General features: G+C 41.4%; 1 protein-coding gene across 1 annotated transcript in view; it reads left to right on the top strand.

The window, feature by feature from the left end:
- cdkal1 (CDK5 regulatory subunit associated protein 1-like 1) overlaps positions 1 to 16,433 on the top strand; it is a gene marked incomplete at its 5' end in the record, with an annotated part of 479,592 nt that overhangs the window by 94,067 nt on the left and 369,092 nt on the right. The gene's annotated exons all lie outside the window — the stretch shown is intronic.

Genomic DNA, 16,433 nt, shown 5'->3' with positions numbered 1-16,433 from the left:
GGGGGGGGGCTGCAGTGTGTACTGTGTAAATGGGGGGGGGGGGCTGCAGTGTGTTATATGTCTATGTCTTACTGATGGGGGGGGGGGCTGCAGTGTGTACTGTGTCTATGTCTTAGTGATGGGGGGGGGGCTGCAGTGTGTCTACGTCTTAATGATGGGGGGGGGGGGCTGCAGTGTGGACTATGTCTATGAGGGGGGAGGAGCTACAGTGTGTACTGTGTCTATGTCTTAGTGATGGAGGGGGGGGGCTGCAGTGTGTTATATGTCTATGTCTTAGTGATGGGGGCTGCAGTGTGTACTGTGTCTATGTCTTAGTGATGGGGGGGGGGGCTGCAGTGTGGACTATGTCTATGTCTTAGTGATGGGGGGGGCTGCAGTGTGTCTATGTCTTAATGATGGAGGGGGGGGGGCTGCAGTGTGTCTATGTCTTAATGATGGAGGGGGGGGGGGCTGCAGTGTGTCTATGTCTTAATGATGGGGGGGGCTGCAGTGTGGACTATGTCTATGTCTTAGTGATGGGGGGGGGGCTGCAGTGTGTCTATGTCTTAATGATGGAGGGGGGGGGCTGCAGTGTGGACTATGTCTATGTCTTAGTGATGGGGGGGGGGGGCTGCAGTGTGTCTATGTCTTAATGATGGAGGGGGGGGGGGGGCTGCAGTGTGGACTATGTCTATGAGGGGGAGGAGCTACAGTGTGTACTGTGTCTATGTCTTCACACTCAGAGCCCTCTTGGAGGCACGCTGGTAATTGAAAATGTATATTACAATACAATCCTCTCAGGCCTCCCACGCCACACACACACACACACACGCACCACACACGCACCACACACGCACCACACACACACACACTCCCGCGCCCCACACACACACGCACCACACAAACACTCCCGCGCCCCACACACACACACGCCTGCACACACACACCACACACACACCACACAGACACACCACACACACACACACACACACCACACACACGGCGTTCATTCAGCGTTCAGAACCATTATCTTTCCTTAATGAAGAGTGCGTGGAGGAGCTCCCTGCTCTGCTCCCAGGTTCTCATTTAAATGATCAACTTCACTGATTACTGTCACCGGTTAATTATTGAGCTGGTGATACACTTGACCACCTGTTAGAGAGATCAAGTGGTGGTCTGGAAGGTTCTGTGGAGGCCTCAGTACCGTCACACAGCTCTACAGTATACCCCCCCCCCCCCCCCCCCCCCCCCCCCGTAGGTTTGTGTTTGTTTTGGTATATGATTGAGCTGAACTAAAGCAGGGACCGTGGATGTTTCCCAGAGGAATGTAGCAATGCCCCCTGGGTATTTACTGTCTGTTCTGTGTCTGAAAGGTTGAAGGTGCAATATGCAGAAATCACTCCACCATTTCCTGTTTGCTATTTCCTGTTTGCTATTTCCTGTTTGCCATTTCCTGTTTGCCATTTCCTGTTTGCCATTTCCTGTTTGCCATTTCCTGTTTGCCATTTCCTGTTTGCCATTTCCTGTTTGCCATTTCCTGTTTGCCATTTCCTGTTTGCCATTTCCTGTTTGCCATTTCCTGTTTGCCATTTCCTGTTTGCTAAAATCAGAATAGTTTGCTTAATTTTTTTTTTTTTTTTTTTTTTTGTGACAAAACAAGTCATTTATAATGTAGAGAACAGTGGCGTTTAAGATGAGGGAGGGCACTTTATTTCCCCCATGAGCACAGCCTTGTGTCTATTACATCCTATTGGATGACTGTCATTCATATTCCATTCACCCAGTTCAGTGATAGGTTTAGGCTACTGTCATTCATATTCATCCAGTTCAGTGATAGGTTTAGGCTACTGTCATTCATATTCACCCAGTTCAGTGATAGGTTTAGGCTACTGTCATTCATATTCCATTCACCCAGTTCAGTGATAGGTTTAGGTTACTGTCATTCATATTCACCCAGTTCAGTGATAGGTTTAGGCTACTGTCATTCATATTCACCCAGTTCAGTGATAGGTTTAGGCTACTGTCATTCATATTCACCCAGTTCAGTGATAGGTTTAGGATACTGTCATTCATATTCATATTCAGTGATAGGTTTAGGATACTGTCATTCATATTCATATTCAGTGATAGGTTTAGGCTACTACATGATACTCTAACCCATCGTGAGGTTGTTGTAACGGCTGATGGAAGGAGTGGAGGACCAAGGTGCAGCGTGGTACGGGTTCATGTTTGTTTATTGACACTGAACACTACATACAAACATAACAAAGGGAATAACCCGAAACAGAAAACAACTACCTAAGTATGGTTCTCAATCAGAGACGACGATCGACAGCTGTCCCTGACAGTCATTACTGAATAATACCAGTAGCTAGCTGTAGTGAATGACTCTCCCTGACAGTCATTACTGAATAATACCAGTAGCTAGCTGTAGTGAATGACTCTCCCTGACAGTCATTACTGAATAATACCAGTAGCTAGCTGTAGTGAATGACTGTCCCTGACATTCATTACTGAATAATACCAGTAGCTAGCTGTAGTGAATGACTCTCCCTGACAGTCATTACTGAATAATACCGGTAGCTAGCTGTAGTGAATGACTCTCCCTGACATTCATTACTGAATAATACCAGTAGCTAGCTGTAGTGAATGACTCTCCCTGACAGTCATTACTGAATAATACCAGTAGCTAGCTGTAGTGAATGACTCTACCTGACAGTCATTACTGAATAATACCAGTAGCTAGCTGTAGTGAATGACTGTCCCTGACAGTCATTACTGAATAATACCGGTAGCTAGCTGTAGTGAATGACTCTCCCTGACATTCATTACTGAATAATACCAGTAGCTAGCTGTAGTGAATGACTCTCCCTGACAGTCATTACTGAATTATACCGGTAGCTAGCTTTAGTGAATGACGATCCCTGACAGTCATTACTGAATAATACCGGTAGCTAGCTTTAGTGAATGACTCTCCCTGACAGTCATTACTGAATAATACCAGTAGCTAGCTTTAGTGAATGACTCTCCCTGACAGTCAGTACTGAATAATACCGGTAGCTAGCTGTAGTGAATGACTGTCCTACTGAATAATACCAGTAGCTAGCTGTAGTGAATGACTGTCCTACTGAATAATACCAGTAGCTAGCTGTAGTGAATGACTGTCCTACTGAATAATACCAGTAGCTAGCTTTAGTGAATGACTCTCCCTGACAGTCATTACTGAATAATACCAGTAGCTAGCTTTAGTGAATGACTCTCCCTGACAGTCATTACTGAATAATACCAGTAGCTAGCTTTAGTGAATGACTCTCCCTGACAGTCAGTACTGAATAATACCGGTAGCTAGCTGTAGTGAATGACTGTCCTACTGAATAATACCAGTAGCTAGCTGTAGTGAATGACTGTCCTACTGAATAATACCAGTAGCTAGCTGTAGTGAATGACTGTCCTACTGAATAATACCAGTAGCTAGCTTTAGTGAATGACTCTCCCTGACAGTCATTACTGAATAATACCAGTAGCTAGCTTTAGTGAATGACTCTCCCTGACAGTCATTACTGAATAGTACCAGTAGCTAGCTTTAGTGAATGACTCTCCCTGACAGTCATTACTGAATTATACCGGTAGCTAGCTTTAGTGAATGACGATCCCTGACAGTCATTACTGAATAATACCGGTAGCTAGCTTTAGTGAATGACTCTCCCTGACAGTCATTACTGAATAATACCAGTAGCTAGCTTTAGTGAATGACTCTCCCTGACAGTCATTACTGAATAATACCGGTAGCTAGCTGTAGTGAATGACTGTCCTACTGAATAATACCAGTAGCTAGCTGTAGTGAATGACTGTCCTACTGAATAATACCAGTAGCTAGCTGTAGTGAATGACTGTCCTACTGAATAATACCGGTAGCTAGCTTTAGTGAATGACTCTCCCTGACAGTCATTACTGAATAATACCAGTAGCTAGCTGTAGTGAATGACTGTCCCTGACAGTTTATAATATAGAATTGAATGCTCCAACCAAACCACTCGGTTTATAATATAGAATAGAATGCTCCGACCAAACCACCCAGTAGTAGAATATAGAATAGAATGCTCTGACCAAACCACCCAGTAGTATAATATAGAATAGAATGCTCCGACCAAACCACCCAGTTTATAATATAGAATAGAATGCTCTGACCAAACCACCCAGTTTATAATATAGAATAGCATGCTCTGACCGAACCACCCAGTTTATAATATAGAATAGAATGCTCCGACCAAACCACCCAGTTGTATAATATAGAATGCTCCGACCAAACCACCCAGTTGTATAATATAGAATGCTCCGACCAAACCACCCAGTAGTATAATATAGAATAGAATGCTCCGACCAAACCACCCAGTTGTATAATATAGAATGCTCCAACCAAACCACCCAGTTTATAATATAGAATAGAATGCTCTGACCAAACCACCCAGTTTAAAATATAGAATAGAATGCTCCGACCAAACCACCCGGTAGAATATAGAATAGAATGCTCTGACCAAACCACCCAGTAGTATAATATAGAATAGAATGCTCCAACCAAACCACCCAGTTTATAATATAGAATAGAATGCTCTGACCAAACCACCCAGTTTATAATATAGAATAGCATGCTCTGACCAAACCACCCAGTTTATAATATAGAATAGAATGCTCCGACCAAACCACCCAGTAGTATAATATAGAATAGAATGCTCTGACCAAACCACCCAGTTTATAATATAGAATAGAATGCTCTGACCAAACCACCCAGTTTATAATATAGAATAGAATGCTCCGACCAAACCACCCAGTAGTATAATATAGAATAGAATGCTCCAACCAAACCACGCAGTTTATAATATAGAATAGAATGCTCCGACCAAACCACCCAGTTTATAATATAGAATAGAATTCTCCGACCAAACCACCCAGTTTATAATATAGAATAGAATGCTCTGACCAAACCACCCAGTTTATAATATAGAATAGAATGCTCCGACCAAACCACCCAGTTTATAATATAGAATAGAATGCTCCAACCAAACCACCCAGTTTATAATATAGAATAGAATGCTCCGACCAAACCACCCAGTTTATAATATAGAATAGAATGCTCCGACCAAACCACCCAGTTGTATAATATAGAATAGAATGCTCCGACCAAACCACCCAGTTTATAATATAGAATAGAATGCTCCAACCAAACCACCCAGTTTATAATATAGAATAGAATGCTCCGACCAAACCACCCAGTTGTATAATATAGAATGCTCCAACCAAACCACCCAGTAGTATAATATAGAATAGAATGCTCTGACCAAACCACCCAGTTGTAAAATATAGAATAGAATGCTCCGACCAAACCACCCAGTTGTATAATATAGAATGCTCTGACCAAACCACCCAGTTGTATAATATAGAATACTCTGACCAAACCACCCAGTTGTATAATATAGAATGCTCTGACCAAACCACCCAGTTGTATAATATAGAATAGAATGCTCTGACCAAACCACCCAGTTGTAAAATATAGAATAGAATGCTCCGACCAAACCACCCAGTTGTATAATATAGAATGCTCTGACCAAACCACCCAGTTGTATAATATAGAATAATCTGACCAAACCACCCAGTTGTATAATATAGAATGCTCTGACCAAACCACCCAGTTGTATAATATAGAATGCTCTGACCAAACCACCCAGTAGTATAATATAGAATAGAATGCTCCGACCAAACCACCCAGTTTATAATATAGAATAGAATGCTCCAACCAAACCACCCAGTTTATAATATAGAATAGAATGCTCCGACCAAACCACCCAGTTGTATAATATAGAATGCTCCGACCAAACCACCCAGTAGTATAATATAGAATAGAATGCTCCGACCAAACCACCCAGTTGTATAATATAGAATGCTCCAACCAAACCACCCAGTTTATAATATAGAATAGAATGCTCTGACCAAACCACCCAGTTTAAAATATAGAATAGAATGCTCCGACCAAACCACCCGGTAGAATATAGAATAGAATGCTCTGACCAAACCACCCAGTAGTATAATATAGAATAGAATGCTCCAACCAAACCACCCAGTTTATAATATAGAATAGAATGCTCTGACCAAACCACCCAGTTTATAATATAGAATAGCATGCTCTGACCAAACCACCCAGTTTATAATATAGAATAGAATGCTCCGACCAAACCACCCAGTAGTATAATATAGAATAGAATGCTCTGACCAAACCACCCAGTTTATAATATAGAATAGAATGCTCTGACCAAACCACCCAGTTTATAATATAGAATAGAATGCTCCGACCAAACCACCCAGTAGTATAATATAGAATAGAATGCTCCAACCAAACCACGCAGTTTATAATATAGAATAGAATGCTCCGACCAAACCACCCAGTTTATAATATAGAATAGAATTCTCCGACCAAACCACCCAGTTTATAATATAGAATAGAATGCTCTGACCAAACCACCCAGTTTATAATATAGAATAGAATGCTCCAACCAAACCACCCAGTTTATAATATAGAATAGAATGCTCCGACCAAACCACCCAGTTGTATAATATAGAATGCTCCGACCAAACCACCCAGTAGTATAATATAGAATAGAATGCTCCGACCAAACCACCCAGTTGTATAATATAGAATGCTCCAACCAAACCACCCAGTAGTATAATATAGAATAGAATGCTCTGACCAAACCACCCAGTTTATAATATAGAATAGAATGCTCTGACCAAACCACCCAGTTTATAATATAGAATAGAATGCTCCGACCAAACCACCCAGTAGTATAATATAGAATAGAATGCTCCAACCAAACCACGCAGTTTATAATATAGAATAGAATGCTCCGACCAAACCACCCAGTTTATAATATAGAATAGAATTCTCCGACCAAACCACCCAGTTTATAATATAGAATAGAATGCTCTGACCAAACCACCCAGTTTATAATATAGAATAGAATGCTCCGACCAAACCACCCAGTTTATAATATAGAATAGAATGCTCCAACCAAACCACCCAGTTTATAATATAGAATAGAATGCTCCGACCAAACCACCCAGTTTATAATATAGAATAGAATGCTCCGACCAAACCACCCAGTTGTATAATATAGAATAGAATGCTCCGACCAAACCACCCAGTTTATAATATAGAATAGAATGCTCCAACCAAACCACCCAGTTTATAATATAGAATAGAATGCTCCGACCAAACCACCCAGTTGTATAATATAGAATGCTCCAACCAAACCACCCAGTAGTATAATATAGAATAGAATGCTCTGACCAAACCACCCAGTTGTAAAATATAGAATAGAATGCTCCGACCAAACCACCCAGTTGTATAATATAGAATGCTCTGACCAAACCACCCAGTTGTATAATATAGAATACTCTGACCAAACCACCCAGTTGTATAATATAGAATGCTCTGACCAAACCACCCAGTTGTATAATATAGAATAGAATGCTCTGACCAAACCACCCAGTTGTAAAATATAGAATAGAATGCTCCGACCAAACCACCCAGTTGTATAATATAGAATGCTCTGACCAAACCACCCAGTTGTATAATATAGAATACTCTGACCAAACCACCCAGTTGTATAATATAGAATGCTCTGACCAAACCACCCAGTTGTATAATATAGAATGCTCTGACCAAACCACCCAGTAGTATAATATAGAATAGAATGCTCCGACCAAACCACCCAGTTTATAATATAGAATAGAATGCTCCAACCAAACCACCCAGTTTATAATATAGAATAGAATGCTCCGACCAAACCACCCAGTTGTATAATATAGAATGCTCCGACCAAACCACCCAGTAGTATAATATAGAATAGAATGCTCCGACCAAACCACCCAGTTGTATAATATAGAATGCTCCAACCAAACCACCCAGTTTATAATATAGAATAGAATGCTCTGACCAAACCACCCAGTTTAAAATATAGAATAGAATGCTCCGACCAAACCACCCGGTAGAATATAGAATAGAATGCTCTGACCAAACCACCCAGTAGTATAATATAGAATAGAATGCTCCAACCAAACCACCCAGTTTATAATATATAATAGAATGCTCTGACCAAACCACCCAGTTTATAATATAGAATAGCATGCTCTGACCAAACCACCCAGTTTATAATATAGAATAGAATGCTCCGACCAAACCACCCAGTAGTATAATATAGAATAGAATGCTCTGACCAAACCACCCAGTTTATAATATAGAATAGAATGCTCTGACCAAACCACCCAGTTTATAATATAGAATAGAATGCTCCGACCAAACCACCCAGTAGTATAATATAGAATAGAATGCTCCAACCAAACCACGCAGTTTATAATATAGAATAGAATGCTCCGACCAAACCACCCAGTTTATAATATAGAATAGAATTCTCCGACCAAACCACCCAGTTTATAATATAGAATAGAATGCTCTGACCAAACCACCCAGTTTATAATATAGAATAGAATGCTCCAACCAAACCACCCAGTTTATAATATAGAATAGAATGCTCCGACCAAACCACCCAGTTGTATAATATAGAATGCTCCGACCAAACCACCCAGTAGTATAATATAGAATAGAATGCTCCGACCAAACCACCCAGTTGTATAATATAGAATGCTCCAACCAAACCACCCAGTAGTATAATATAGAATAGAATGCTCTGACCAAACCACCCAGTTTATAATATAGAATAGAATGCTCTGACCAAACCACCCAGTTTATAATATAGAATAGAATGCTCCGACCAAACCACCCAGTAGTATAATATAGAATAGAATGCTCCAACCAAACCACGCAGTTTATAATATAGAATAGAATGCTCCGACCAAACCACCCAGTTTATAATATAGAATAGAATTCTCCGACCAAACCACCCAGTTTATAATATAGAATAGAATGCTCTGACCAAACCACCCAGTTTATAATATAGAATAGAATGCTCCGACCAAACCACCCAGTTTATAATATAGAATAGAATGCTCCAACCAAACCACCCAGTTTATAATATAGAATAGAATGCTCCGACCAAACCACCCAGTTTATAATATAGAATAGAATGCTCCGACCAAACCACCCAGTTGTATAATATAGAATAGAATGCTCCGACCAAACCACCCAGTTTATAATATAGAATAGAATGCTCCAACCAAACCACCCAGTTTATAATATAGAATAGAATGCTCCGACCAAACCACCCAGTTGTATAATATAGAATGCTCCAACCAAACCACCCAGTAGTATAATATAGAATAGAATGCTCTGACCAAACCACCCAGTTGTAAAATATAGAATAGAATGCTCCGACCAAACCACCCAGTTGTATAATATAGAATGCTCTGACCAAACCACCCAGTTGTATAATATAGAATACTCTGACCAAACCACCCAGTTGTATAATATAGAATGCTCTGACCAAACCACCCAGTTGTATAATATAGAATAGAATGCTCTGACCAAACCACCCAGTTGTAAAATATAGAATAGAATGCTCCGACCAAACCACCCAGTTGTATAATATAGAATGCTCTGACCAAACCACCCAGTTGTATAATATAGAATACTCTGACCAAACCACCCAGTTGTATAATATAGAATGCTCTGACCAAACCACCCAGTTGTATAATATAGAATGCTCTGACCAAACCACCCAGTAGTATAATATAGAATAGAATGCTCCGACCAAACCACCCAGTTTATAATATAGAATAGAATGCTCCAACCAAACCACCCAGTTTATAATATAGAATAGAATGCTCCGACCAAACCACCCAGTTGTATAATATAGAATGCTCCGACCAAACCACCCAGTAGTATAATATAGAATAGAATGCTCCGACCAAACCACCCAGTTGTATAATATAGAATGCTCCAACCAAACCACCCAGTTTATAATATAGAATAGAATGCTCTGACCAAACCACCCAGTTTAAAATATAGAATAGAATGCTCCGACCAAACCACCCGGTAGAATATAGAATAGAATGCTCTGACCAAACCACCCAGTAGTATAATATAGAATAGAATGCTCCAACCAAACCACCCAGTTTATAATATATAATAGAATGCTCTGACCAAACCACCCAGTTTATAATATAGAATAGCATGCTCTGACCAAACCACCCAGTTTATAATATAGAATAGAATGCTCCGACCAAACCACCCAGTAGTATAATATAGAATAGAATGCTCTGACCAAACCACCCAGTTTATAATATAGAATAGAATGCTCTGACCAAACCACCCAGTTTATAATATAGAATAGAATGCTCCGACCAAACCACCCAGTAGTATAATATAGAATAGAATGCTCCAACCAAACCACGCAGTTTATAATATAGAATAGAATGCTCCGACCAAACCACCCAGTTTATAATATAGAATAGAATTCTCCGACCAAACCACCCAGTTTATAATATAGAATAGAATGCTCTGACCAAACCACCCAGTTTATAATATAGAATAGAATGCTCCAACCAAACCACCCAGTTTATAATATAGAATAGAATGCTCCGACCAAACCACCCAGTTGTATAATATAGAATGCTCCGACCAAACCACCCAGTAGTATAATATAGAATAGAATGCTCCGACCAAACCACCCAGTTGTATAATATAGAATGCTCCAACCAAACCACCCAGTAGTATAATATAGAATAGAATGCTCTGACCAAACCACCCAGTTGTATAATATAGAATGCTCCAACCAAACCACCCAGTAGTATAATATAGAATAGAATGCTCTGACCAAACCACCCAGTTGTATAATATAGAATAGAATGCTCCGACCAAACCACCCAGTTGTATAATATAGAATGCTCTGACCAAACCACCCAGTTGTATAATATAGAATGCTCCAACCAAACCACCCAGTAGTATAATATAGAATAGAATGCTCCGACCAAACCACCCAGTTTATAATATAGAATAGAATTCTCCGACCAAACCACCCAGTTTATAATATAGAATAGAATGCTCTGACCAAACCACCCAGTTTATAATATAGAATAGAATGCTCCGACCAAACCACCCAGTTTATAATATAGAATAGAATGCTCCAACCAAACCACCCAGTTTATAATATAGAATAGAATGCTCCGACCAAACCACCCAGTTTATAATATAGAATAGAATGCTCCGACCAAACCACCCAGTTGTATAATATAGAATAGAATGCTCCGACCAAACCACCCAGTTTATAATATAGAATAGAATGCTCCAACCAAACCACCCAGTTTATAATATAGAATAGAATGCTCCGACCAAACCACCCAGTTGTATAATATAGAATGCTCTGACCAAACCACCCAGTTGTATAATATAGAATGCTCCAACCAAACCACCCAGTAGTATAATATAGAATAGAATGCTCTGACCAAACCACCCAGTTGTAAAATATAGAATAGAATGCTCCGACCAAACCACCCAGTTGTATAATATAGAATGCTCTGACCAAACCACCCAGTTGTATAATATAGAATACTCTGACCAAACCACCCAGTTGTATAATATAGAATGCTCTGACCAAACCACCCAGTTGTATAATATAGAATGCTCCAACCAAACCACCCAGTAGTATAATATAGAATAGAATGCTCCGACCAAACCACCCAGTTTATAATATAGAATAGAATGCTCCAACCAAACCACCCAGTTTATAATATAGAATAGAATGCTCCGACCAAACCACCCAGTTGTATAATATAGAATGCTCTGACCAAACCACCCAGTAGTATAATATAGAATAGAATGCTCCGATCCAAACCACCCAGTTGTATAATATAGAATGCTCCAACCAAACCACCCAGTTTATAATATAGAATAGAATGCTCTGACCAAACCACCCAGTTTAAAATATAGAATAGAATGCTCCGACCAAACCACCCGGTAGAATATAGAATAGAATGCTCTGACCAAACCACCCAGTAGTATAATATAGAATAGAATGCTCCAACCAAACCACCCAGTTTATAATATAGAATAGAATGCTCTGACCAAACCACCCAGTTTATAATATAGAATAGCATGCTCTGACCAAACCACCCAGTTTATAATATAGAATAGAATGCTCCGACCAAACCACCCAGTAGTATAATATAGAATAGAATGCTCTGACCAAACCACCCAGTTTATAATATAGAATAGAATGCTCTGACCAAACCACCCAGTTTATAATATAGAATAGAATGCTCCGACCAAACCACCCAGTAGTATAATATAGAATAGAATGCTCCAACCAAACCACGCAGTTTATAATATAGAATAGAATGCTCCGACCAAACCACCCAGTTTATAATATAGAATAGAATTCTCCGACCAAACCACCCAGTTCATAATATAGAATAGAATGCTCTGACCAAACCACCCAGTTTATAATATAGAATAGAATGCTCCGACCAAACCACCCAGTTTATAATATAGAATAGAATGCTCCAACCAAACCACCCAGTTTATAATATAGAATAGAATGCTCCGACCAAACCACCCAGTTTATAATATAGAATAGAATGCTCCGACCAAACCACCCAGTTGTATAATATAGAATAGAATGCTCCGACCAAACCACCCAGTTTATAATATAGAATAGAATGCTCCAACCAAACCACCCAGTTTATAATATAGAATAGAATGCTCCGACCAAACCACCCAGTTGTATAATATAGAATGCTCCGACCAAACCACCCAGTAGTATAATATAGAATAGAATGCTCCGACCAAACCACCCAGTTGTATAATATAGAATGCTCCAACCAAACCACCCAGTAGTATAATATAGAATAGAATGCTCTGACCAAACCACCCAGTTGTATAATATAGAATGCTCCAACCAAACCACCCAGTAGTATAATATAGAATAGAATGCTCTGACCAAACCACCCAGTTGTATAATATAGAATAGAATGCTCCGACCAAACCACCCAGTTGTATAATATAGAATGCTCTGACCAAACCACCCAGTTGTATAATATAGAATGCTCTGACCAAACCACCCAGTTGTATAATATAGAATGCTCTGACCAAACCACCCAGTTGTATAATATAGAATGCTCCAACCAAACCACCCAGTAGTATAATATAGAATAGAATGCTCCGACCAAACCACCCAGTTTATAATATAGAATAGAATGCTCCAACCAAACCACCCAGTTTATAATATAGAATAGAATGCTCCAACCAAACCACCCAGTTTATAATATAGAATAGAATGCTCCGACCAAACCACCCAGTTGTATAATATAGAATGCTCCAACCAAACCACCCAGTTGTATAATATAGAATGCTCCAACCAAACCACCCAGTAGTATAATATAGAATAGAATGCTCTGACCAAACCACCCAGTTGTATAATATAGAATGATCCAACCAAACCACCCAGTAGTATAATATAGAATAGAATGCTCTGACCAAACCACCCAGTTGTATAATATAGAATAGAATGCTCCGACCAAACCACCCAGTTGTATAATATAGAATGCTCTGACCAAACCACCCAGTTGTATAATATAGAATGCTCCAACCAAACCACCCAGTAGTATAATATAGAATAGAATGCTCTGACCAAACCACCCAGTTGTATAATATAGAATAGAATGCTCCGACCAAACCACCCAGTTGTATAATATAGAATAGAATGCTCCGACCAAACCACCCAGTTGTATAATATAGAATGCTCTGACCAAACCACCCAGTTGTATAATATAGAATGCTCCAACCAAACCACCCAGTAGTATAATATAGAATAGAATGCTCTGACCAAACCACCCAGTTGTATAATATAGAATAGAATGCTCCGACCAAACCACCCAGTTGTATAATATAGAATAGAATGCTCCGACCAAACCACCCAGTTGTATAATATAGAATGCTCTGACCAAACCACCCAGTTTATAATATAGAATAGAATGCTCCAACCAAACCACCCAGTTTATAATATAGAATAGAATGCTCCGACCAAACCACCCAGTTGTATAATATAGAATGCTCCAACCAAACCACCCAGTAGTATAATATAGAATGCTCTGACCAAACCACCCAGTAGTAGAATATAGAATGCTCCAACCAAACCACCCAGTAGTATAATATAGAATGCTCCAACCAAACCACCCAGTAGTATAATATAGAATGCTCTGACCAAACCACCCAGTAGTATAATATAGAATGCTCCAACCAAACCACCCAGTAGTATAATATAGAATGCTCCAACCAAACCACCCAGTAGTATGATATAGAATGCTCTGACCAAACCACCCAGTAGTAGAATAACTACCAAAACATTCTGCTGACTTCCAAAAGAATGTCAGGAATGTCAGGAATCAGCGTGACTCATGGGAACGTTCCATCATTATTTGGGTCAGTCCTATTTAGATTAAACAGGAACAACACAGTTTGTCTGATTACGTACATAACATTTGATTCTTTCCTCCAATGTTGTTTTCATTTCCAAAGTAAAGCTTCCCCCCCATACGGTCATAGTCTGACGGTCATAGTCTGACGGTCATAGTCTGACGGTCATAGTCTGTCATAGTCTGACGGTCATAGTCTGACGGTCATAGTCTGTCATAGTCTGACGGTCATAGTCTGACGGTCATAGTCTGTCATAGTCTGACGGTCATAGTCTGTCATAGTCTGACGGTCATAGTCTGACTCAGAGGTTGTGTCTGTCTCTTGCGGTCTTCGATCGGCTACAGCTGGTGTTTCTCAACACCCAGATACATATTCAAGTGTCCAGCTGATTTTCTCAAAGGCTAATTTCACGTCTAAACAAACACTCATTTTCTTATCAGCAGCGACGCTTACAGAGATCGTCCATCGTCAGGGGCTGTGGTAGGGTGAGAGTGTAAATTCCTAGACAGATAGAAAGATGTGCACACACACAAAGACATTGTTTGGTCGGTCCTCTCCTCTCAGGACGTTGTGTCCAGGAACACACAGCAGCTCTATGGTCGGTCCTCTCAGGACGTCGTGTCCAGGAACACACAGCAGCTCTATGGTCGGTCCTCTCCTCTCAGGACGTCGGGTCCAGGAACACACAGCAGCTCTATGGTCGGTCCTCTCCTCTCAGGACGTCGGGTCCAGGAACACACAGCAGCTCTATGGTCGGTCCTCTCCTCTCAGGACGTCGGGTCCAGGAACACACAGCAGCTCTATGGTCGGTCCTCTCAGGACGTCGTGTCCAGGAACACACAGCAGCTCTATGGTCGGTCCTCTCCTCTCAGGACGTTGTGTCCAGGAACACACAGCAGCTCTATGGTCGGTCCTCTCAGGACATCGTGTCCAGGAACACACAGCAGCTCTATGGTCGGTCCTCTCAGGACGTTGTGTCCAGGAACACACAGCAGCTCTATGGTCGGTTCCTCTCAGGACGTCGTGTCCAGGAACACACAACAGCTCTATGGTCGGTCCTCTCCTCTCAGGACGTTGTGTCCAGGAACACACAGCAGCTCTATGGTCGGTCCTCTCAGGACGTCGTGTCCAGGAACACACAGCAGCTCTATGGTCGGTCCTCTCCTCTCAGGACGTTGTGTCCAGGAACACACAGCAGCTCTATGGTCGGTCCTCTCAGGACATCGTGTCCAGGAACACACAGCAGCTCTATGGTCGGTCCTCTCAGGACATCGTGTCCAGGAACACACAGCAGCTCTATGGTCGGTCCTCTCCTCTCAGGACGTTGTGTCCAGGAACACACAGCAGCTCTATGGTCGGTCCTCTCAGGACATCGTGTCCAGGAACACACAGCAGCTCTATGGTCGGTCCTCTCAGGACGTCGGGTCCAGGAACACACAGCAGCTCTATGGTCGGTCCTCTCCTCTCAGGACGTTGTGTCCAGGAACACACAGCAGCTCTATGGTCGGTCCTCTCAGGACGTCGTGTCCAGGAACACACAGCAGCTCTATGGTCGGTCCTCTCCTCTCGGGACGTCGGGTCCAGGAACACACAGCAGCTCTATGGTCGGTCCTCTCAGGACATCGTGTCCAGGAACACACAGCAGCTCTATGGTCGGTCCTCTCAGGACGTCGGGTCCAGGAACACACAGCAGCTCTATAGTCGGTCCTCTCAGGACATCGTGTCCAGGAACACACAACAGCTCTATGGTCGGTCCTCTCCTCTCAGGACGCCGTAGCCAGGAACACACAGCAGCTCTATGGTCGGTCCTCTCAGGACGTTGTGTCCAGGAACACACAACAGCTCTATGGTCGGTCCTCTCAGGACGTTGTGTCCAGGAACACACAGCAGCTCTATGGTCGGTCCTCTCCTCTCAGGACGTCGTGTCCAGGAACACACAGCAGCTCTATGGTCGGTCCTCTCCTCTCGGGACGTCGGGTCCAGGAACACACAGCAGCTCTATGGTCGGTCATCTCCTCTCAGGACGTAGTGTCCA

The sequence above is a fragment of the Oncorhynchus kisutch genome, unplaced genomic scaffold (assembly GCF_002021735.2).
Source record: "Oncorhynchus kisutch isolate 150728-3 unplaced genomic scaffold, Okis_V2 Okis02a-Okis13b_hom, whole genome shotgun sequence".
Classification (NCBI taxonomy): domain Eukaryota; kingdom Metazoa; phylum Chordata; class Actinopteri; order Salmoniformes; family Salmonidae; genus Oncorhynchus; species Oncorhynchus kisutch.
The sequence above is the reverse complement of the archived record's forward strand: the minus strand, read 5'-3'. Positions and strand labels throughout refer to the sequence as shown.